This window comes from Castor canadensis, chromosome 2 (genome assembly GCF_047511655.1).
Source record: "Castor canadensis chromosome 2, mCasCan1.hap1v2, whole genome shotgun sequence".
Taxonomy (NCBI): Eukaryota; Metazoa; Chordata; class Mammalia; order Rodentia; family Castoridae; genus Castor; species Castor canadensis.
This window is the reverse complement of record NC_133387.1, coordinates 19,391,852-19,414,984: the sequence shown is the minus strand read 5'-3', so window position 1 is coordinate 19,414,984 and position 23,133 is coordinate 19,391,852. Positions and strand designations below refer to the sequence as shown.

Below are 23,133 nucleotides of genomic sequence, written 5' to 3'. Positions count from 1 at the left end.
AAAGTCATTCAAGTAGCAAAATTAGATTTATAAGATTGTGTTTCCTAAAAAAAGGCTCTATCCTCATAGTAATGAACAACCATAATTATAAAATACTTTGTATTTAGTAGGTATTTAATAATTATAATGAACAATGAAGGGGCTAGGGGTGTGGTTGAAGTGGTAGAGCATCTGCCTAGCAAGCTTAAGACACTGAGTTCAAATTCCAATACTGCCAAAGAACAAAATAAAACAGAAAAGAATAAGGAATAAAGATAGGGAAACAAGAAGAACAGACTAGATGAAGCTAGATAATAATTAATACCAAAATCTCAGTACAGAAACCTGCAGACCAGTCTTACGAAAGCAGATTTAAAAAAAATACTAATTTTTTATTAATAAATACATTAGCAAAACCAAATTGAAACACATTAGAATGTTCCCAGAAGTACAAGAACTTTGTAATACAAAATTATTTATCATCTCAATAGGTAAGAACAAAAAACTGTCCATCTCCAGAGATTTTTAAAAAGTTACTTGATGAAAATCTAGTATTTTTGTCCTTATAAAAATCTCTTAATAATTAGCTAGCAATAAAAAGGTAATCATCTTAATATGATAACTGAAAATTAATAATATGATAATTGACATCCACACTAATACAATCTAATGAGCAGAACACTAAATGGATTTTCCTAAAATTAGGAGAAATGTGGGAGTCTACTATTACTATTAGTGCTATTTCCAGAAGCTCTAGTGATGAGACAAAGAGAATAGAGACATTATTACAGATACCACAACTATTAAGAAGCATAAATAAAAGAATATTAAAGGAACTGTATGCCGATATATATATATAAATATACACACATATATATATTGAAAAAGGAAATGCCTAGATACTGTGAAAAATACAACTTTCTAAAAGTGATGGAAGAAAAAAATAGAAAATCTAGTTATCCTCTACATGTTAATGTAATTTAATTTATATTTAAAAACTTTCCCACATGGCTTCATGGGTGAATTCTTTCAATATTTTTTTAATATGAAACTTAGACAAGCTCTTCTTCCAGAGAAGACTGGAAGCAATACCTCCCAAGTCATTTAATAAAGCTACATAACCCGTTATAACCTGACAAAAACATTAGAAGAAAATTACTGAACAAGAACACAGACACAAAGTTAGCAAGCCAAATATAGTACTACCTTATAGAAAATCACAACATGACTATGTGATTATCACAGGAATACAAAGTTGGTCAAACATTTTTTTTAAAAGTCACTGTAATTCACCACACCACCGGAATAAAGACGAAACAGGTGAGCATCACAAAAGATGCAGAAAAAAAAAAAGCATTTGGCAAAATTTAACTTTATTCATTATAAAAACTTTGAGTAAATTAAAAATAAAAAGAAATTCCCACAGTCTGATATAGAATGACTGCAACAAGCTTATATATTGAACACTCTCCTTAAAGTCAAGAATGTCTGCCTTCAACCTATTCAACACTATAAGCCTTAGCCAGTACAATGAAATAAGAAAAAAATAAAGATATAATATCAATAAGGAAGTAAAACTGGTCTTACACAGAAAATCCAAAAGAATGGAAAAACTACTATAACTAAATTTATCAAGATCAATGGATATAAAGTCAATATAAAAACATCCACTGTATTTCCAAATACTATTAACATACAATGGAAACAAAGTAAAACCACAATACCCTTTACAACAGCATCAAACAAAACATCAAATACCTAAGAATAAATTTAACAAGAGATATAAAATATTTAAATATGAAATCACAAAATGCTGCAGACAGAAAACTACAGTTCATATACACACAGCTGAAAGTAATTTTATACAATGCCTTTAGCGAACCTACATTTTGACTGTCATCCATAGCATGAGGTAAAATGTAGAACTTTTCTCCTTATAGCATCATCTCAGCAATCAAAATTTTTTCAGATTTTGGAGCACTTCAGATTAAGGGTGCTCAAGCTATAGTTTACTTTATGTCAATTATACTTGAATAATACACTGTGAAATGGAAAACATTTTACTACAAAATATTCCCCTATAATTTAACCAGTTTTCTGTTACTAATCATTTGTTTCAAAGTTTCTACTATAAGCAATATTGTAACAAACATTCCATATGTGTTGTCTTCATTTATATATTTTATAAAGATATATTATAATATACTATAATTTTTTTTCATTTATATATTTTAAGTATGACAGTGAATGGCTATAATGCTGAATGACCTGAAATGGTTCTATGTGACCACACATAGCTTTCATCATGATTTCAATCAGGGATTGGCACCTTTTTTTTCTTCTTCATCAAAGACCAGATTGTAGGTATTTCAGGCTTTGCAAACCGTGTGCAATCTCTGTTGCATACTCTTTGTGTGAATTTTACAATTTTGTAAAAATCATTTTTAGCTCATGGACTTTTGGTTGACACCTGTTATTCTGGAGGGATGAGCAGAGGGTGAGCACTAAATAGCCCCAGTTGGCCTGGAATTTACTATGAAGCTTATGCTGGCCTCGAACTTGCAGTCCTCCTGCCTCAGCATTCCAAGTGCTGGGATTACAAGTGTGCACCACTATGTTCAGCTTTTAACCCCTGATTTAGATCACGTTCTGCAAAAAAATCATGAAGACAGAAGTTATTCAAAATTTTAGGTGATGTGTACCAGTCACATTACCTCATTGGATAGTCTCATATAATAATTATTTTTATGAAATAAAATTTATTTTTATATGATATTTTATCTCCTATATGACTAGATAATTGAAATGTTTTAATTTAGAATTTAAAATTATAAATGCTAGTATACCCCCATGAGCTATTTTAAAAGTGTTAATTATAATAAACAGTTTTGCTCACATTCATAACTCTTTTAACTACTTTTATCAAATCTTCAGAAGATACTCTAAAAGGCTGCTGCCAACAAACATGGTATGCCCAACTACTGCTACATTAATGTAACTCATAGCGCCAGGAATAAGTTTCATCACCTAATCGTTCCCATCTTAGTACATGGGTCATTTCTGCTTTACCCATAAAATCTTTAGATATAATCAGCAAAGAAAATATAATTAAAAATTAAAATTAATTTTCAATATTCTTAACAATGTTTTCAGTAAGATTTTTTAGCATCTTCAGCAAATTCTACTCTAGTAAGTTTCAGATAATTATTAAAAGAAAGAAAAACTATTTTATGATACATATTTTTTTGTTTACATTTAATATTCCTTTGTAAAGAAATTACTAAGCAAGCAATGCTTGAAGGTAGATAAAGGAAAGACAAAAAACAGTAAGTTAAATAGAAAACATGGAAAGTGGACTTCACAGGTATAGTTGGAAAACCTACAGAAAAAGAATTCTGTAACTTTACAATACTGCCAACTTTGGTGGTATCTGGGATGATTTTTCAAAATCCCCTACTATTTTTAGTTCTTTTGGTTTATAATGATTGTGCCGAAACACTGGAGCAGTTTGGTAAGTTACAAAATATAATTAACCTACTCTAGTTTGCCTTATCTCTCTTGGTCTAACCTCTTTATTTTGGTCTATAATACTAGGTCCATAGTCACACCCATCCCATCTGCACTCTAGAAAAGGGTAGAAGTGTGCAAGAGTAAAATGAGATGAAAGAGATGGATAAGACTTGATAATTATCAGCCATGTCACAAAGATTCTTTCTCACACTAGAAAGGTCACTGACTCCTTTGTAAATCTTGGCAGATTTTTTTACTAATGAAGACTTCTGAACATACAGACACTGAGCACCTTCTGTATTTCAATTAGACTCAAATTTTAAAAGGCTGGAAAACAAGGTGTACAGGAAATCTAGGCTGCAGTCCTGATTCTTACAATAACTAGTTTTGAGAAGTTAATCAAGTTGTAACTCTCTATGGACCTTAACTTCTTTGTAAAGTGACGTATATTAAATGTATTAAACCTCTAAGATCCCTCCTAGTTCTAAAATACTAAAAATGCAAAATAATTAAATTTCCTGCAGTCAAAAGTATTTTTAAAGGTATTAAATAACGTAATAGCTTACAACAGAAAAAAAAGTTACTTAGCAAGGATTTACTGATAATCAAAATTTTATGAGTCTAAAATTTAAAACTGTCACCATTCACAAGAAAACTTTTATTTGATAAAGCCCTTCTGATATTTAATGTTAACTAGCGGCTTCTAATTTTAGTGTTATAAAGTAATGACTACATAAATCTAAGAAGTTACTGTACAGGGCTGCTGAAGTGGCTCAATTAGTACACTACCTGCCTAATAAGCATGAGGCTCTAAGTTCAAACCCCAGTACTGCAAAAAAACTACTGTACAAAGTTTTGCCTAAGTGATAACAAACTCATTTAAAACTTTACTACTGTGAGATGGAAAGAGTCTGAATTAGAATACTGTTTTCTATTCCCACTGTACCTTATATATCAAGTTGCTGCTGACATACCAAAATCATTGAAAATTATTTATAAGACAGCTGAGTTATTAAAGCATATGATTAATAAGTCTGGTTTCTAAACTACTGCTCTCTGGTCTTAATAAATTAATTTTATATAAAAGGACAGATTTCAAAATTTTATCCATTAACATGCTTTAATTTATATAAATATGTAAAAATCCTCTCATATATCCATGTTAGTGCATTTTTTTCTGTTCATTTTAAGACTGGATCTCTCTCCTCTTGGAACGTCCTACATCATATGTGTGCATACACACAACTACCACTCCACACCACAAACCCACATTATTGTATTTATTACAGTTTTGGCTAGGCACATTTAGACACTACATTTACCAGTATCCTATACAGCCAAACCCATAGGCAATTAAGTTCAAGCAACAGGATGTGAATGGAAAAAGGTATGTGCGACCTTCAGATCATCTTAAGCACAGTTTTTGTTTTGAGACAGGGTCTCACACTATGTCCTCCAAGCTGCTTGCTCTCTTAATCCTCCTGCCTCAGCCTCCACAGTACTGGGATCATAGGCATGTATCACCACGCCCAGCCAACCTACAGCATCTTGACAGTGGCTTCTTGCCTACTGACTGGGAAATGGCAATAAATGGAGCAATTCCACAAATAGCAGCACTAACTCAGCAACCTAGAGCTCCCTGGGGGCCCTTACCAATTCTCTACTTATAACTTCTCAACTATGAGGTGAAAGAAAACTAAACTACCTTCTTTAAGACATTGTATTTTGGGGTCTTCTTACAGCAACTTAATCTTAATGTGTACCCTTTCCAAATTTTTCTTTTTTTTTTTTCTCCTGTGGTGCTGAAGCTTAAACCCAGGGCCTTGCATATGCTAGGCAAGTACTCTATCACTAAGCTATATTCCGAGCCCCCTACATATAATTATATTCAAGCATTATCAACATACAGACTCCAAAAGAAAGACTTTCATGATTTCCATCTCTTCTTCCTCCTTTGCCATCATCAAAACCACCACTCCCATTTTATTGAAATGGGGTATCCCGTCCTTCTAAAGCATCCTTCTAAAATAAGAATATATGTAACCAATTTAAGCTGTATACATGAGTATTTAAAAATAGACATTTTAGGGCTGAGGATGTGGTTCAGCGGTACTTACCTAGCATATGTGAGGCCTTGGGTTCAACCCCACAGAAAAGAAGGAAAGAAAGGGAAGGAAAGGGAGAGGAGAAAGGGGAGGGGAGGGAAGTAGGGGAGGGAAGGAGGGAAGGAGTTACTCTGTGATTAAATAAAGAACAAAATAATTTTCAAAACATCATTGTTGGAATAAGTATACAGGTCATACCAGGATACATAAAAAAGAACATTTAGCTCCATAAAACTGCTTAAAACTTCAGTATATTGGCCAGGTATGGTAGCTCATACCATTAATCCCAGCTACTTGGGAGGTGGAGATTAGGAGGACTGCAGTTTGAGGCCAGCCTGGGTAAAAAGTTAGCAAGATACCATCTCAATAAGCAAGTCAAGCAAGTGGTGGTTCATGCCTGTAAATCCTACCTACATGAGAGGCAGAGATAGGATGACTGTGGTCAGAGGTCATTCAAGGCAAAAATGCAAGACCCTATCTGAAAAATAACTAAAGAGAAAGGGCTGGAGGCATGGCTCAAGTGATAGAGCACTTGAGGCCCTGAATTCAGACACCAGTACCACCAAAGAAAAAAAAATTTTAGTATATTAGGTAATATTAAGGGAGAATGCTTTTTAAAATTAAAGGCTAAATTTTAAAAATACATCTTCATTCTTGCATTTTTATTTCAGTTTTGTCAAACAAAATGGTATGACATTTACAGAGTAAATCAGCTATTTCAATTTTCTCTGTAATTTCTATCCTATGATAGAAGAGTAATTTCAACAGGTAGTGAGAGTGTTATGCTGGCTGTAGCCCTAAATAGTCAGGTGCATTTCTTTAATTTCAAGTTACTTTGCATGCTATTCTATAAAGTAAGTAAGTTTATTATTGTGTTTTAATATCTTAAGGGGAACATTGCTTCAGAAAGGTGTTTATCTTGAAGGTATACCACCTCCAACTTTATGCAAAAAAGTAAATTCTCTGAACATGCTTAAAGATCAGAAGTTATTTTAATTATTGTATGATTTACCTACAAATGTCAAGTGGGTCCAAAGTTTCATGATTAAAGTAAAAAGAGTTAATATTTTCACACATCTCATAAAAGGACAATGCTATGGTCCTAGAGGAAATGTGCAGGCCAAGTAATATCAGATAATAAAATTCAGAAACATTCCTAAAACTCACCAGAGGAAAATTGTAACTCTTAATTATTATTATAAAGTGTATATATTTATATACATGTATTACTTGTGATCAAGGGTTATTTTTTAATTTTTAAGAAAAAAATACTCAAAGTAGGTCATACTATTACCATACAAAGGTCACTGGTTGGGGATGGGTTATATGCTATATATAAATGTCCAAGTGACAGGCAAACGATAAGAAATGAATTCAAATTTATTTCAAATTCAAATTTATATTCAAATTTTAAGAAGAGCTTAGTAGACTAGATATTTAGAGAAAACTCTTGTCCATTAAATGCATTGCTGTTTCTAGGAAAAAACGTTCATATTTTTCCATCTATGTGTTTTCCAGAAAACTGAAGTTCATCACTTTTAAAACAGTAAATCCTGTTAAACAACTATTATGTATCATATATAGAACTAAGAATTGAAGAGGAGGATGGCAATGATGATAATGTTTGGAGGGTAAAAATTTTAATAATTAATAAATTTACTATCTACTCAATGACCTTCACTATTTATACAGGTAAATTTCAAGTTCTTCCAGATTTAAAAATATACCAACTAAATTCTAAACACAGCTGTGCAAACTATAGCTGAAATCTGTCTACTCCATGTTGCCACTAGTTTCCAACCATCCCTGTGAGTCAACTTTTATTAGGTGACAGTCTGTAATGTAAAGATAGAAAATTTCTGGAAAATCTACACATCTGAGAAAAACACAAGGTAGGAGTGGTAAGTATAAAGAAAAGGCTAGAGAGAAAAATACAATGTTGGTATTTTATTTAAAGTATACAGTACACTTTGTTTTCATTTTCTTTATGAATTTTAAAGTCACTTGTTAGCTTTGAAAAATCAAATATATTATGATTACTTAATGTGCACCTTATATTTTGGAAACTTAACTTGTAGACTCTGAAAGCAAAGGAATAATACATTTCCCGACTCTCAAAGAAACCATGAAAAACTCTACCAGAAGTTTTCCCTTAATTTTTACATTTCTATTCCTTCCCTAGACTTTTGTTTATCACATTAATAGGTATATTTTCTATTTATACCAAATAACTATATGATTCACTATTTTTTTTCTTTTTTTTTATTGTTTTATTATTCATATGTGTATACAAGGCTTGGGTCATTTCTCCCCCCTGCCCCCACCCCCTCCCTTACCACCCCCCCCCAATACCCAGCAGAAACTATTTTGCCCTTATCTCTAATTTTGTTGAAGAGAGAGTATAAGCAATAATAGGGAGGAACAAGGGTTTTTGCTAGTTGAGATAGGATAGCTATACAGGGAGTTGACTCACATTAATTTCCTGTGTGTGTGTGTTACCTTCGATGTTAATTCTTTTTGATCTAACCTTTTCTCTAGTTCCTGGTCCCCTTTTCCTATTGGCCTCAGTTGCTTTTAAGGTATCTAGTTTCTCTGCGTTGAGGGCAACAAATACTAGCTAATTTTTTAGGTGTCTTACCTATCCTCACCCCTCCCTTGTGTGCACTCGCTTTTACCTTGTGCTATGATTCACTATTAAGTCACAATCACTTTAAAACCTATGCCAGCCGGGCGCCAGTGCCTCACACCTGTAACGTTACCTACTTGGGAGACAAAGATCAGGAGAATCGTGGTTGGAGGCCCTGAGTTTAAACCCCATACCCAAAGGGGGAAAAAAAATAAAACCTTACTCCTAATATCACATCTCTTATCTTTTTTTTTTTTTAATATATGCCTACCTTCCACCTAAGGAAGGTTAAAAAGAAAGAAAAGAGTATACAGAACCACCTGAGACTTGCAGTGGACAAATAGGAAGTATATGAAGATACTCAAAAGGCATCAAAGAGAAAACCGAAGTGTAACAACAGTAGAGACTGAAAAAACTGGACAAGTTTGGTGACTATTCTGGCATGGAAATAGACTACATGATGGAGAAAGGAAAAGCAGAGAGTTTCAAAGTATGATTCCCAGTATGATTGCCAGAGATGCTCCAGAACATTCATTTACTCACCAAATTATTTATTCAATACCTAATATACACCAGACACTTATCCAGGCACGAAGATCACCTGAATAAACAGCATTCAGAGGACAGCTGAGGGCTGATTAGAGTCAGACATAATCAGTATTTTAAAACTCAGAATGAGTAATACTGCCTGGACTCTGTGGTTTATGTGACCTCCTAAAGTTCTTTTTGTTTAAGCCAGTTTGGATCAAGTTTTCAGTCATCCACAAAACAGCATCCTAACTGATCTTTACTCTTCAAGAAGCATTCACTATAAAAATGTAAAATTGATGGTTTTATTCTATCTTTAACTCTCCTATGTCTTTATTTTGTCCTTGGAATACAATGACCTATATGATCATTTATGGAATGGCCTTTTGATTCATCTCTCACCTCCACACCCCTCTATCACTATGCCCCAAACAACAGGCATGAGTAAGTAATTTTTAAGCATATATTAACATGTGCTTTACAACTCCAATTCCAGACATTAACCTAAGAGAAATGAAAACACAGTCCACCAAAGGGCTTATACATAAATGTTCATAAACATCTTTATTTATAATAGTCCAAGTGGAAATAACCCAAATGGCCATCAACATGTAAATGAATAAACTATGCTATATTTATTCAGTGGAAAACTATAACACTACTCAGCAATAAAGAGAAACTGCTGATAGATGCAATATGTACAAATCTGGAAAGCATTATGCTAAGTAAAATTATTCCATTTATATAAAATTTCGTAACAGCCAAAACTAAACTCTGGCAACAGAATCAGAACAAAGAACAAATACTCTAGGAGACAGGTACTGAGTAAGGATAGGAGGAAAATTCCTAGAGTTATGGAAATATTCTCAGTCTTGACAGAGGTACGGGTTACACAGGTAGGTGCATATATTGTCAAAACATATTTAACACTCAAGATTTATGTTTTGTTTTATATAAATTAGACTTCAAATTTTTAAAAAATTAAGCTAAGAACAAGTCACGTATCTCCATGCCAACAGAACCCTTACAGTTAGGACCACTCCTTGGGGGATTAGGTTGTACTATTCAGCTGGTGGTACGAATTGAAGGAATGTGGGTGAATTCAATTGACATGTTGAAAGAACTTTTGTAAATGTCACAACGTACCCCAGGTACAACAATAAAAAAGAAAAACTGAAGGAAAGTAAAACACTGAGGGGAGAAAAGACAGTCTTCTAGGACATGCCCTGCAACTCCAAACCCTGAAATACTCAAGACAAGTATATTAAATTATAGTAACTGTCTGTGAGAAGACCAAAAGAGATGTGGAAACACAGAGAAGGCATTCTGGTTGATTCTAAAAGGAGACAGGAGATAAAGTTAGAGCTAGAACATTAGCCTTGAAAATAAATTATTAGCCAATACCTTCTTTCCCTTCTCTACATTCTATGTTCAGCTCCTAAGTACACAATGTATTATTTCAAAACTGTCTTATTTATGATAATCTTGCTACTCTACTAGCCTTTACACCAGTGCCTTGAAGGCAGTGCCCCTATACCTAGCAGAAAGTTGGAAGACTGCCTTATGAGCCAAATGCGATCTTGCAGAAAGCATCTCATAGAACTTAACTTTCAAACTAACACTAAAACATATATATAGCTGGTTCCAAAAGAAATAAAAATAGAGAAAAAGAAACAAGTATGAAACTGGCAAAACTTTGAAAAAAGAATTTAAAATACATCTATTAAAAGAAAAGATTACAACTTATTGTGTGACACTAAAAAATAAAAAATGATTAACCTGCAACAAAATCTAATTTTAATAAAATCACTCACTGGCTTTAAGGTTTCAAAGTACCAAAAGTGTCATAAATGGGAAAGTAAAAAACATTCACTAACCTCCCATTTAAGTGTTCCATGTTTTCTGATAAATGAACTAATGACATGATTTATTTTAAAAAGATTATTTGGGACTGGAGGTATGGCTCAATCAGCAGAGGACCTGTCTAGCAAGTGTGAAGCCTTGAGTTCAAACCCCAGTACCACAAAAAAAAAAAAAAAGATTATTTCTAAACTCTTAAAGAGCCATATTTTTTTAAAAAATCAAGAAAAAGTAGAAATATACTGGTATTTTATCTAAATAAAAAGAAAAATATAAGAAAAAAATCAATAAACATGATAAACTAGCCTCTTATTTACTTTCCCACAAAATACACTACCACATTAATCACTTGGCAAAGAATTAAAAAGTAACTTTTTAAACTGTCCTAAGTAGAGACAGATTTAGTCAGTTTCTATCAAACTGCAGGAAAAAAAGTAGCATATTATTCTATTCAGATTCTAAAAGGAAATAAGACAAAAGAAGAACAAACTCCCCGTTCCAAGAATAAATAGCTGTACTCTTTATGGCCTTCCTTCTAAGGACATACCATTTCATCATGCTAATGACCAATCTTCATTTTTAAACTGGTTATGACTCAACATGTTAACATAGAGTATAGAAGGCTGAGTAAAAGAGTCAATCTCTAAACTGTTTCTGACTTCCTGCACCTATTAAGTTTCTATATAAAGTAAAATGTAAATGTAAATAAAAGCAACTTTCATTTGAAATTCACTTTCAAATACAACTGCTAATCTGCTAATTAAGTAAAGCATTTTGTAATAATACCTGCTTCTAAAGAAGAAATATTAAATCTGAAGTGTTTCTCCACTGCTGATGGCATCAAATATCGGCTCAATCCTTTTGAAAATCAACACACACAAAAATCCAGAATGACTGAAGTATACTCTGATCAAATCATGTCTGGAAATTTAGCCTAAGCAAATAATTTAACTAGAAGAAATGCTGGCTTTTTCAACGTGGCTTAGCAGTTCAGAGTACAGTTAATACAATTTAGCAGTCAACTTAAAGGACATGAAATCTGAGTTAATGAGTATTAAGACCTGTATTTGGAGCATGCACACTGACTTGATGTACTCCACAGGTGTTATGTGTGGTGATAGAAAAATCAATGCAATCTACAAAATAAAACTTTATCAAAGTCATGAATCAGTCATAAGCAAGCAAAATTCCACATCTTAAAATCTCAGCACTGCAACAGGAGGGCTCCAAAACAAAAGATATCAACATCTCCACATTTAGAGTGAAGAGGCAATTAATATACAAAAGGATAAAAGAAATTCTTAGATTCAATGAACTTGACAAAATTTAGCAGTCCTATAATATCAAAGAAAATTTCTTACAACTTTCTCATAGATAGGCTAAGAAATAAAACTTTAGTCTTTCACTCAATTCATGTATTACAAATGACAGTTAATCAACAAAAGTAAGCACCCAAGATTAAAAACTGCACATGCAAAGACAAGTGGCTGTCTAAAAACTTATGAATCAACTCCTCTTGAAAAAATCTCAGTGTGCAATATTTGAGGTTGGAAGACTGAATTTGGTAAAAGTTCAAAACTAACATACAAACATCAGGCACACTGATACATGCCTATGATCCCAGCTGCTATGGAGGCTGAGGCAGGAAGCTTCTTAAACTGTGGACTTGGGATCCAGCATGGGAAACAGCAAGACTCCATTTCATTAAAAAGAAGAGTAATATATAAAAGCTATAATCTGCAAAACTAATTAAGAACAAAAGTTGAATCAAAACACCAGGAACAGAGGCAAAGGCCTATAATCCTGGCGCTCTGAAAGCTGAGATAGGAGGATTATAAGGAGACCCTTTCTCCAAAATAAACAAATAATTAAGCCAATAAATTAAATGTCCATTCTAAAATGTAAAAGTAAAACAACGGCTCCTAGCAAAGATGAGAAAAAATCCAGACACATGAACTTGATATTTTATATTGTTATCTTGATATATTGCTTTTATGAATTTATAATTACATATATGTATAAATGTTATATAAATATATTAATAGATCTTTATATTTATGTCCACATATAAATATATTAAAAAGAACTTATTTATAAATATTTGTTGCCAAACATATTTGCTAATATTTTTTCAAGTCTTTTGATTTTTTTCTGGAGACAGGCTTTCACTATGTACTAGCCCATGCTAGTACAGGACTCACTGTGTAATCCAGGTTGGCCTTGGACTCAAAATCTTCCTGCCTCTGCCTTGTGAGTGCTGGATTACAGTGTGCAATAGAACACTCAGCTATAGTTTTTAATTCTAAAAGTATGTTAATGCTGGGGGGTAGAAATACAAAGTAGCTTTAAAAGTATTGCAAAGAAATTAGAATAAATTGAAAATTCTTCCCATGAAATGATGCACTTTTGGCCAAATCTAACAGAAAAATATTTTCCTAAAAACACTGACAAACTGGCCTGTGGATTGACATGAAGCCAATATATCTGTAGAGCAAATTCCCAGAAATGAAATTTCTGAGTCAAGAAAATGTACATTTTTTTAGCTTTGACAAACATTGGGAAATGTCAAGTTAAAAGCTACACCAATTACAATCTCAGCCAAACCTATTACAACCTTTTATTTTTTCCCCAGTACTGGAGTTTGAACTCAGAACCTTGCACTTACCAGGCAGGTACTCTACCACCAGCACTTTTTGCTTAAGTATTTTAGAATAGGGTCTCCTATTTATGCCCAGGTCTGTGTGAACCACCAACCTCCCATTTACACCTCCCAAACAGCTGAGATGACAGGTGCATGACACCACATCCAGTTTTTTATTAGTTGAGATGCAGTCTTGTAAACGTTTTGCCTGGGCTGGCCTCGAATCGCAATCCTCCAGATCTATGCCTCGAGTAGCTAGAATTAAAGGTATGGGCCACTGTGCCTGGCAAAACTGGAATAATTCACTTTAATTTGCATATTTAAAATTTGAGTGAGGGCATATGTATTTTATAATGGAAAAATGTTCTTTAAAAACAAGTCATGAAGAGACATGAAAAATATATTTAAAAATGTTAAAAGTATGAAAATTGGCTTTAAACTACTAACAATAATCTAAAATACCAAGTTTGCATATTAAGAAATCAAGACAACCTGCAAAATAATAGTGTTTATTTTAGGATTCTAGAATTATAAGAGGGTTTCTTCCCCCCTCCAACGTTGTTATGATGATGATTTTCTGAAATAAGGACTTTTAGTAGCCAGGGAATAAAGAATAACCACAACTTTCTGATTTACTGTTAACGGCCCACACAGTTCAATTGTCCAGTATCAAAATCTGATCATGATCTTTGATTTAGCATCCTCCTCCATCCTTTAAGTTCTGGTCACTAGGTCCTATTGATTTTATTTCTTTAAGAAGGCTCTTTTATGTCCTTTGGTATCTGTTTCAACTGGATTACTAATACAGGACCTAAAGGAATCTACACTGATTTTTTTACTATAACTTCTCTGCTCTAGAATTCACATACATAAGTTATTTAATTTTCACTTCAAACTGAACTTATCAAACATGATCATGCATACAAATTGCTTCACTGTTTCTCTAAAATGCAGAGTTTGACTATGGTAGGGTCTCAAATTTTACATTTCTAGTAAGCTCACAGGTAATGTCAATGCTTTAAACCACATTCTTCAAGTCTCTCTTCAGATTAAGAGCCTTGGAATTGGCTACTGCCTCCTGCTCAAATTTAAATTCCCTCTTTTCTACCTGAGGAACCCTCTTTTCTACCTCTCTAGCACTGCATAACCCTATTGCCTATTCCCTTTCTCTCATCACTGGACATGATCACTTTGGTCCCGTAATGCTCTTATATAGGCATTACAACTTTCTTTTCTACCCCATCTACTACTCATTCAAGTATTATCTTTTCACAAAACATACAAATAATCCTGTCCATATTCTATGAATGCTCCTTCTCTGAATTCCTAAAGTACTTCTCCATTATGACTCTGGTGAATAGTGTCATTTTACACTATTGGAACCATTGCAGAAGCAGTCTTCTTGTATCTTCTTGTGTTTAACACACAATTCCTACTTCAGGGCTGGGGTTGTAGCTCACAGGTACACTTGCCTTGCATATGCAAAGCCCTGGCTTCAATCCTTAGTACGGGGAAAAAGAAAACAAAACAAAAACAACAATCCTGAAGTCATAGTTAGAAAGCTTCCCCCAAACAGAAATCCCCTGGCCCATATGACATCACTGATGAATTTTACCAAAAATGTAAAGAACTAATTCTAATTTTATGTAATCTCTTACAGAAAAGAGGGAACACTTCACAAATTATTCTAAAAGGCCAATATGCCCTAGTATCAAAACCAATCTATCACAAAAAAAAAAAAAATCCCTGCAGACTAATATCCTCATGAACATGGATACAAAAAAATCTAAACAAAATATTAGCAGGTAAAAATCCAGTGATGTAGTGATGTATTTTTAAAAAGCAGCAAAACATCACAAGATAGAATTTGTTCCAGGTTTGCAAGGCTGTTCAACATTTGAAACAGGGCTCAGGATGTAGTTCTGTGGAGAAGCACTTGCTAGGTATGTGTCAGGTGAGGGTCTGGGTTTAATTCCCAGCACTTCAAAAATAAATAAATAAATAAACTAAGCATAGAGAGCAACTTCTTCAACTCAGGAAACAATAGCTTAAAAAAAAAAAAGAAAGAAAGAGAAAGCTAACTTAAAACAAAAAATTCCCTGTTTGCAGGTGACATGACTATCCACCTAGAAAACCCCAAGAAATCTAACCCCAAAATCCCTAAAATAAATAAGTAAGTTCAGGGAACTCACAAGATGCAAGATCAAGCAGGGTAAGGGATGTGGGGGACTGGGAGAGAAGGTGGCACAAACAATGCATACATATATAAGTAAATGTAAAAATAATACAATAAAAGGAGAGGAAAAGATGCAAGATCAATATACAAAAAAACATCACATTTCTATAGTCTAACAATAAACATGTGAAAAAAAACAAACAAACCAGAAACAGTCGTATAGAGAGACTGGGGATGTGGCTCAAGCGGTAGAGCCCCTACTTAGCAAACACAAGGCCCTGAATTCAAACCCCACTACCAGCAAAAGAAAAAATAGGGGTACAACAAAGGAAACAATCCACTGAGTGAAGAAATAATCTATAGACCTGGAGAAAATATTTGTAAACTATGCATCTGACAAAAAGTTAGTATCTGAACATATAAGGAACTCAAGCAGTTTGACAGCAAAAAAAAAATCCAATTAAAAATAGGCAAAAGACATGAACAAACATTTCTCAAAAGAAAATATATAACTGGCCAATAGGTGTATGAAAAAAATGCCCAATATGACTGATCATCACGAAAATGCAAACCAATCCAAAATAAGATGTCACTTTACCCCAGTTAGAATGGCTACTATCAAAAAAAAAAAAAATATATATATATGTATATTTTGCTCAAGTGGTAGATTGCAACCCTACTGCACCACCAAAAAATAACAAATGCTGGTGCAAGTCTAGAGAAATGGGAACTCTTATAACCATTGGTGGGAATGTAAGTTTGCAGAGCTATTGTGGAAAACAGTATGAAGTTTCCTCCAAAACGCAGAACTACTATATGATCCAGCAATCTCACTACTGAGTACCTATCCTAAGGAAATGAAATGAGCATGTCAAGAGACATCTGTATTCCAGTGTTTATTAGAGAAAGATTCACAAAAGAAGAGATATAAAATCAACCTAAGTGTTCACCGACAGATGAATGAAGAAATGTGATATAAATATACAATGGAATACTATTCAACCAGAAAAAAAACATGAAATCCCACAATTTGTGGCAACACAGATAAACATAGAGGGTTAACAAAATAAACCAGGCAAAGGACAAATACCACATAATCTTACTCATTTATGGACTCTAAAACAGGTGAACTCAGAAGCACAGAGTAAAATAATAGTTACCAGAGGCTAGGAAAGGTAGGAGGATGAGGGAGATGGGGGGAGATTTGTTAACAGGTATAAGAGTAAGTTTTGGTGTTTTACAGAACAGTAGGGTGGCTACGGTTAACAGTATTATATTGCACATTTCAAAATAACTACAAAAGGAGTTTAAGTGTTCTAGCCTCAAAATGATAAACGTTTGAAGTGATGAGATGCTAAGTGTCCCAAATTCTACAATGTATACAATGTGCTGAAACATCATACTGTACCCGTAAATATGTATAATTACTATCTTATAATGGAGTAATATATTACTGCTATAAAATACTATACTAGAGGTATAACTCTCACAAAAATAACAAATTTAAACAAAAGAAAATTAAGCCAACAAAACACTAATAACACCTACTCTGGTTGGAACACAGAGAAACTGGGTCACTTATACAATGTTTATAGTAATTGTACAGCCACAGTGAAACAGTCTACCAGTTTCTTTTGCAACTAAACATGGACTTACCAGATGGCCCTGCAATTTTACTCTTGGGCATTTCTCCTAAAGAAATAAAAACTTACATTCATGCAAAAACCTCTACATGGATATTTATTAACGTATCTTTGATTAAGAGTCAAAAGCTGAAAAGAACCCAAATGCCCTTCATCAGGAAAACTGTGGTACAGTTAACCTGTGGTACACCCACACCATGGAATACTAGTCAGCAATAAAAATGAAGAGTGATGGATAAAATACAGATGGTTTCAGAAATCATTCTTACAGATCAATCCAAATCTAGGTCAGCAGAACCAACAGAAATCAAGCCTCGTCTCAAAGTTTAGGAGGAACCAAAAAGGTAAATATAGAGTACGAAGATCCAGACAACTGACAAGGGACAAAATCTATGTAGTCTAATAAGATTATCCTTCTGTTGAGCATACAAGAATGTGAAGTTTTTTCACCTCATCTATCTTTTCTCTTCTCCAAATTCCTATTATCTACATTAGTTCTATTTTTTCCCTAGATATCTTTTGCCCTGTCTTATTAAAACCTATTTTAATTCAAGTCTAATCATTTTTTTTAAAAAGTTAAGCTTGTTGACACAAACTTTTTTTTTAACTTCATGCACATACTTCTTATTAATGTGCTTTTATATAATTTTCCATTCCTAAGTCTGTACTTTGGACTTTTTGAATGGTTTGGAATAGTAAAAATAATAGTTTTTTGGACTATATTTTGGAGCTCAGATGTCAACAGCCCTTTAAATAATCCAACAAACAGTTGTTCAAGGCTATAATCCCACTTCTCAGGAGGCTGAGGTAGGAAGATTGCAAATTCAAGGTCAGTCTGAGCTATACAGAGAGACCCTGTATCAAAAAAGCAAACAAAAATATAAATAAAACCATATAAACTTAAAATCTGAAATATTAATCATAACATTGTGGGTAAAGGGGAAGTAGAAAATCAGGAGTAATGGCTGCATGGGTCCAAGTTTATAAACATGTATAAAATGCGCAACATCAGACTAAATCACTGCAGGTGTTTATTGTTTGTTGGGGTTTTTTGTTGTTACTCTTGTTTTTGATACAGGGTCTCCCTCGATAGTCCAGGCTGGCCTCGAACTTAGAATCCTCTTGCCTTGACTACTAACTGTTAAGATTATAGGTATGGGCCAACTATTTTGCTGGGTTTTATGCTCAAGGAGTCAAAATCTTCCTCTTCACATGTAAAATTTTTAATTCACTTTCTTTTTTAAAAGATCAATTTGCCTTTCCTTTAAATTTTAAAATTATATGTTAATAGTGGATGGGTTGTAATATATACTCCTTTTTAATAGTCCTAATATTAAGAAAGAAAGCAAATAGAAAATCTACTCTAATCTGAAATGCCCTCTTCAAAATTCTTCCAGGTGATAAAATTCTTCCAGGTGATATGGAAAAAGATTAAGTAATGCTTATGTAGTACCACGGGTAGAGTGTGGTAAAAGTTAAACAGCTTAAAGAAAGGACGATCAAGGCTTGAGAAAGTTAATAGTAGAAAAGATAAGAACACAGAAGTTCACTTCATCTGGGCACCAGTGGCTCACCCTGTAATCTGAGCTAGCTACTTGGAAGGGTGAGATAGAGAAGATAGAGATCTGAAGCCAGCTCCAGCAAATAATTCAAGAGACCTCATCTCCAAAATAATGAGAACAAAATGGACTGGAGGTGTGGGTCAAGCAACAGAGTACCTGCTCTGCAAGAACAAAGCCCTGAGTTCAAACCCCAATCTGACCAAAAGAAAAAGAAAAGTTCACTTTAGGAAAAAATTATTTTAAAATATACAATACTAAAATCATTTTTAGTGATTATATAACCGATCATTAACTAAAATAAATTAACTCCAAATATGTTGGGGAAAAGAGAGATAAGATTAAAGCAGCATTACCTGGGTGCTGGTGGCTCACACCTGTAATTCAAGTTACTGGGGAGGCTGAGATTGGGAGGATCCTGGTTCAAGGACAGCTGGGACAAATACTTCTTGAAATCCCATCTCCAAAATAACCACAGCAAAATGGACTGGAGGTGTGGCTCAAGAAGTAGAGTGTTTTGCAATTGTGAAGCACTGAGTTCAAACTCTAGTCCCACAGAAAAAGATAAATAAATAAAGGCAGCATTATCCAAAAGAAATACAATGCAAACCACTTACATAATTTAAAATTTTCTACTAGCCACGGTAAGATAAAGATAAAAACAGATAAAATTAATTTCATTTAATCCAACCTATCCAAAATATTATCAGTTCAACATGTAATCAACATTTTAAAATTACTAAGAAGATATTCTACATTCTTTTCTTTGCTTTTTGGTACTAATGATTCTAACTTCCCATGTGTATTTTACATTTAGCACATATCACAATTCAGACTACGCTCATTTCAAGCACTAGGTAGCCATCATATTTGACAACAAAGGTCTAACGACCAACGTGAGGGGTTGGGCAAACATCACATCTCAGACTGAGAAACTAAGTACTAAATTGTGATATGACTGTTCATCCCACTATATGACTGGTCTTTGAAAAGGAATCAAAGGAAAACTGATTATAGAGAACATTTGCCTTCAGAGAAAAGAATGTAAAGAGATAAAAGAAATGAAATATGAAGTTCTTTTTTTGACAACCAGTCTTCAAGGTTCTTTATATGCAGTGCAACATAACTCTTCTAGATATCATTAGCGTTACTGGCTTATGACAAGTGCCACTCAGAGTGTATCACAAAAATATCTTTCATTTTCCCCACAATTTCACATATAATTTCTTCTTCACCTATTTATATCAATTTCTCTTTTCTATCACACCCAGTATCACTCTGTTGGAAACTTAATTAACAAAAATAAAACCACAGCAAGAGGAGGGCAGCCATGTTTGAGCATCTGCAATGGCTGTTCGTAAGGAACTGCTCTTTCCTCATCAAGACGTTCAGCACCAAGCCCGAAACCTCTTCCACCACAAAGGGCCGATTCACCACAAGATGGTGGGTGTGGAGCCCCCAGCAGACAGCAAAGGTGTCATGGTGGTCATGAAGCGGAGATCCGGCCAGCGAAAGCCAGCCACCTCCTATGTGAAGGCCACCATCAACAAGAATGCTTGGGCCACACTGAGCAGCGTCAGGCACATGATCCGCAGAGCCAGCACCATCCAGTGCGGTCAAAGGCCTGTAGTAGTGAAGAGGAAGCACACCGGCTAAGAGCTCCTGAGCCTCAAGCCCCAAAGCAAAAATAAAAATAAAACCAACTTACATAGGAACCTATGGTTTTCTGGATAGATATCTGCAAAAAAGAGTTTAGAGTATAAGATAATAATTTAAATAGTCAAAATTCATAATACAGTATTTCTATCTGGGAATATGAAAACAGAAAAGAGGTGTCACACAGAAGAACACTAAATATGGCAGCGATTGGGAAAAAGCAAAAGTATTACTAAAGAAGGCTACAGTTCTTAAGAGAATAAACCTCTTATTTAAAAAAGACTGGTGCAGTCTTCCATTCAAATCAACTCTCTGGAATAGCAACCAGCTCAGTCCTTTCTTTACAACTTCCTCAGAAATATGTGTCTTTCTGTGCAAGAGGGTAGGAGGAAAGGGTTGGTAAGAGAAAAGAAAGAGACTATGAACCATCCCTGACAACACCTTCTCAACAGAAGAGCCCAGAACAGCTGGGCTTGATGACACACACCTGTCACCCCAGTTATGGTAGAAAATGTAAAATAGGAGGGTCATGACAGGTCAGCCTGGGCAAAAAGTGACACTCTATCTTAAACAGAACCAATGCAAGAAAGGGCTGGAGGCATGGCACAAGTGGTAGAGCACCTGCCTAGCAAGCACAAATCTCTGAGCTTAAACTCTAGTACCACCAAAAAGGCAGGAGAATTATTAAAAAAAAAAAAAAGAGGAGCAAGCCAGTAGATGCCAACAAGCATGAAGGTTTATGAATAATACAACCCAGTAAAAGAAGGAATGCAAAGAGAATGGTAGGTATCTGCCCTATCCCTAGGCCTGGCAGAAGCAGGCCCCCTCTTGATTTCTACTGAAAGTGGGTTAAAGTGGGGAAATGTAGCGTTAAGCCTCCAGTACATGGAATGCTCCACTGATCCTTGAAAACAACGCCTAGCATCTACTAAGGAGTCAAAGATAAACCTGTATTAATCAAATGTATGACATAATTACTGTAGTGAAAAAAGAAATTCATTTTAATTTCCGTTCCTCAGCAAAATGAGTTTCCCAACAGAAAAATTAGAACCAAAACAGACTTAGAAAACTCATTTGAAGTAAAAGGGACATCTCTCTGAGAAGGGCAACTTCTATGTAACATCCATCAATCTCAGAAAACTGGCTCCTCTCCAAAAAAAAAAAAAAAAAGCATTACCACAAGCATTGTAACTCATTTCTCCATCCATCTCACTTACATGGTAGAAAATTTATTAATCCAACAAACATATACTGAGTACCTATTCCTAAACTTTGAGTACATGAGGGAACAAAACAAACATTCAAGCCCTATTGGAAGATCAACAAACAGAAGATATAATGAATTACAAATTACATTAGAAGATAAGTGAAGGAAAAAAGCAAAAATGGAAATATTATATTAGGACCTGAAATCCAATTGCAAATAAGCAGGGTAGATCTTTTTGAAAAGGTAATTTTTTGAGCATAACTCTCAAGGCACTGAGATACTTAAATAGGTATTTGGAAAAGTGTCCTTCAAGCAAAGAGAACAGCCAAAGAAAAGGCCGTTAAGGCCTTTCCATTTAGTTCTCGCCACAACTCGCAGTAATTTTATTATTTCTTTTTCTCATATTTCTTCTCTTTAAGCCTTCAATCCCATTCTACCTCATTTCAACAGTGTATGATAATGACAACTAACATTTATCAAATATTTACTACATATCAAGTAGTGTTCTAAATGTTTTTCAAAGAGAAAATAATTTAATCCTCACAACAGGACTATGAAGTAGATGTTCCTTTTGCCTCAATTTTACAATGGAGAAAGATTAAGCAAATTTTCCCAAGATCACATAGTTAACAAGTGGCAGAGACCTGAAATAGCAAGTGTAAATCTATCTTCTTTACTATGAAATTTAAGAACATTCAACACAAATTGCCTCAAATTTTGTCTTTTCCAATAAATAGAATCTCTTTAAGTATACATAGAGTAACCATGAATGCTGCTATTATAATTTGTTTTCTTGCCATTTTTGCAGTCATTTTTTTGACTGACTGGTCTTTACCACAGTCTCCACTTACCACCTCCTTAACCTCCCCACAATTTGATTTATATTTCATTCTCAGAAATTGCTCTAATGTGGTCAGTGATCATTGTACCACCAAATCAAGGAATTCCTTCTCTATTCTCATTCTCCTTGAATGTTGTTCTGAACTGTGTCAACCCCTTGCCTTTCCTTCTTAAAACTTCCTTAGCTACCTAAGAAGCAACACAATCCTAGATCTTCATATTCTTGTGTCTGTGATTTCCCTAACGGAAAACTCTTCCTTTGCCTGGCAAGACTCAAACTTTTCCATCTTCATTGTACCTCTCCAATTGTTCCCTGAATACAGTATCTTTTTCACTTCTATCCCTGAAAGGTAGAGACCCAAAAAGGTTAAGTGCACTGGCACAGGCTTGCTCTCACTCTCAGTCCATTCATGTCTCCCTCTCCAATTCCATCCCCCTCACCCCCCTTACCCCCCCACTCCCCCCACCCCCACTTCTCTCTTCCTCAGACAGGGTCTCACTATGTAGCCTAGGCTAGTCTTGAACTCAAGATACTCCTGCCTTGGTCTCTTAAGTGCTGAGAGTACAGGTATGCACAGTAAGCTTGACCTCACAGTCTCTCTTAAGGTTCATGTATCTGATAGATATTTACTGAGTGTCCACAATCTATCAGGTATTTAGGTCTCTTGATAGATCAGTGAAAAAAATGAGACCAAAAAAAAAATCCTCTGTCCATATAAAGTCAAATAATTCCATGCTATCAAAGGACACTCAAAATAGTCTTCCAGGGCTAGGGTATACCTCAGTAGTATAGCACTTGCCTA

At 34.4% G+C, this 23,133-nt stretch overlaps 1 protein-coding gene and 1 pseudogene across 7 annotated transcripts in view; one reads left to right on the top strand and one right to left on the bottom strand.

Moving 5' to 3' along the window:
• Positions 1-23,133, bottom strand: part of Cnot4 (CCR4-NOT transcription complex subunit 4) — a 117,121-nt gene that overhangs the window by 82,986 nt on the left and 11,002 nt on the right. Inside the window, exons 1-2 of one of the 7 annotated variants that reach the window (XM_074062420.1) lie at positions 20,336-20,365; positions 18,984-19,173 (exon numbers count right to left, since the gene is read on the bottom strand). The exons of the other annotated variants lie outside the window; for them this stretch is intronic. The gene's annotated coding sequence lies outside the window, so the exon portion shown is untranslated. Of the gene's footprint in view, positions 1-18,983; positions 19,174-20,335; positions 20,366-23,133 lie in introns of those variants that run through there. 7 annotated transcript variants of the gene reach the window in all.
• Positions 19,958-20,283, top strand: LOC141416917 (large ribosomal subunit protein eL28 pseudogene; annotated as a pseudogene).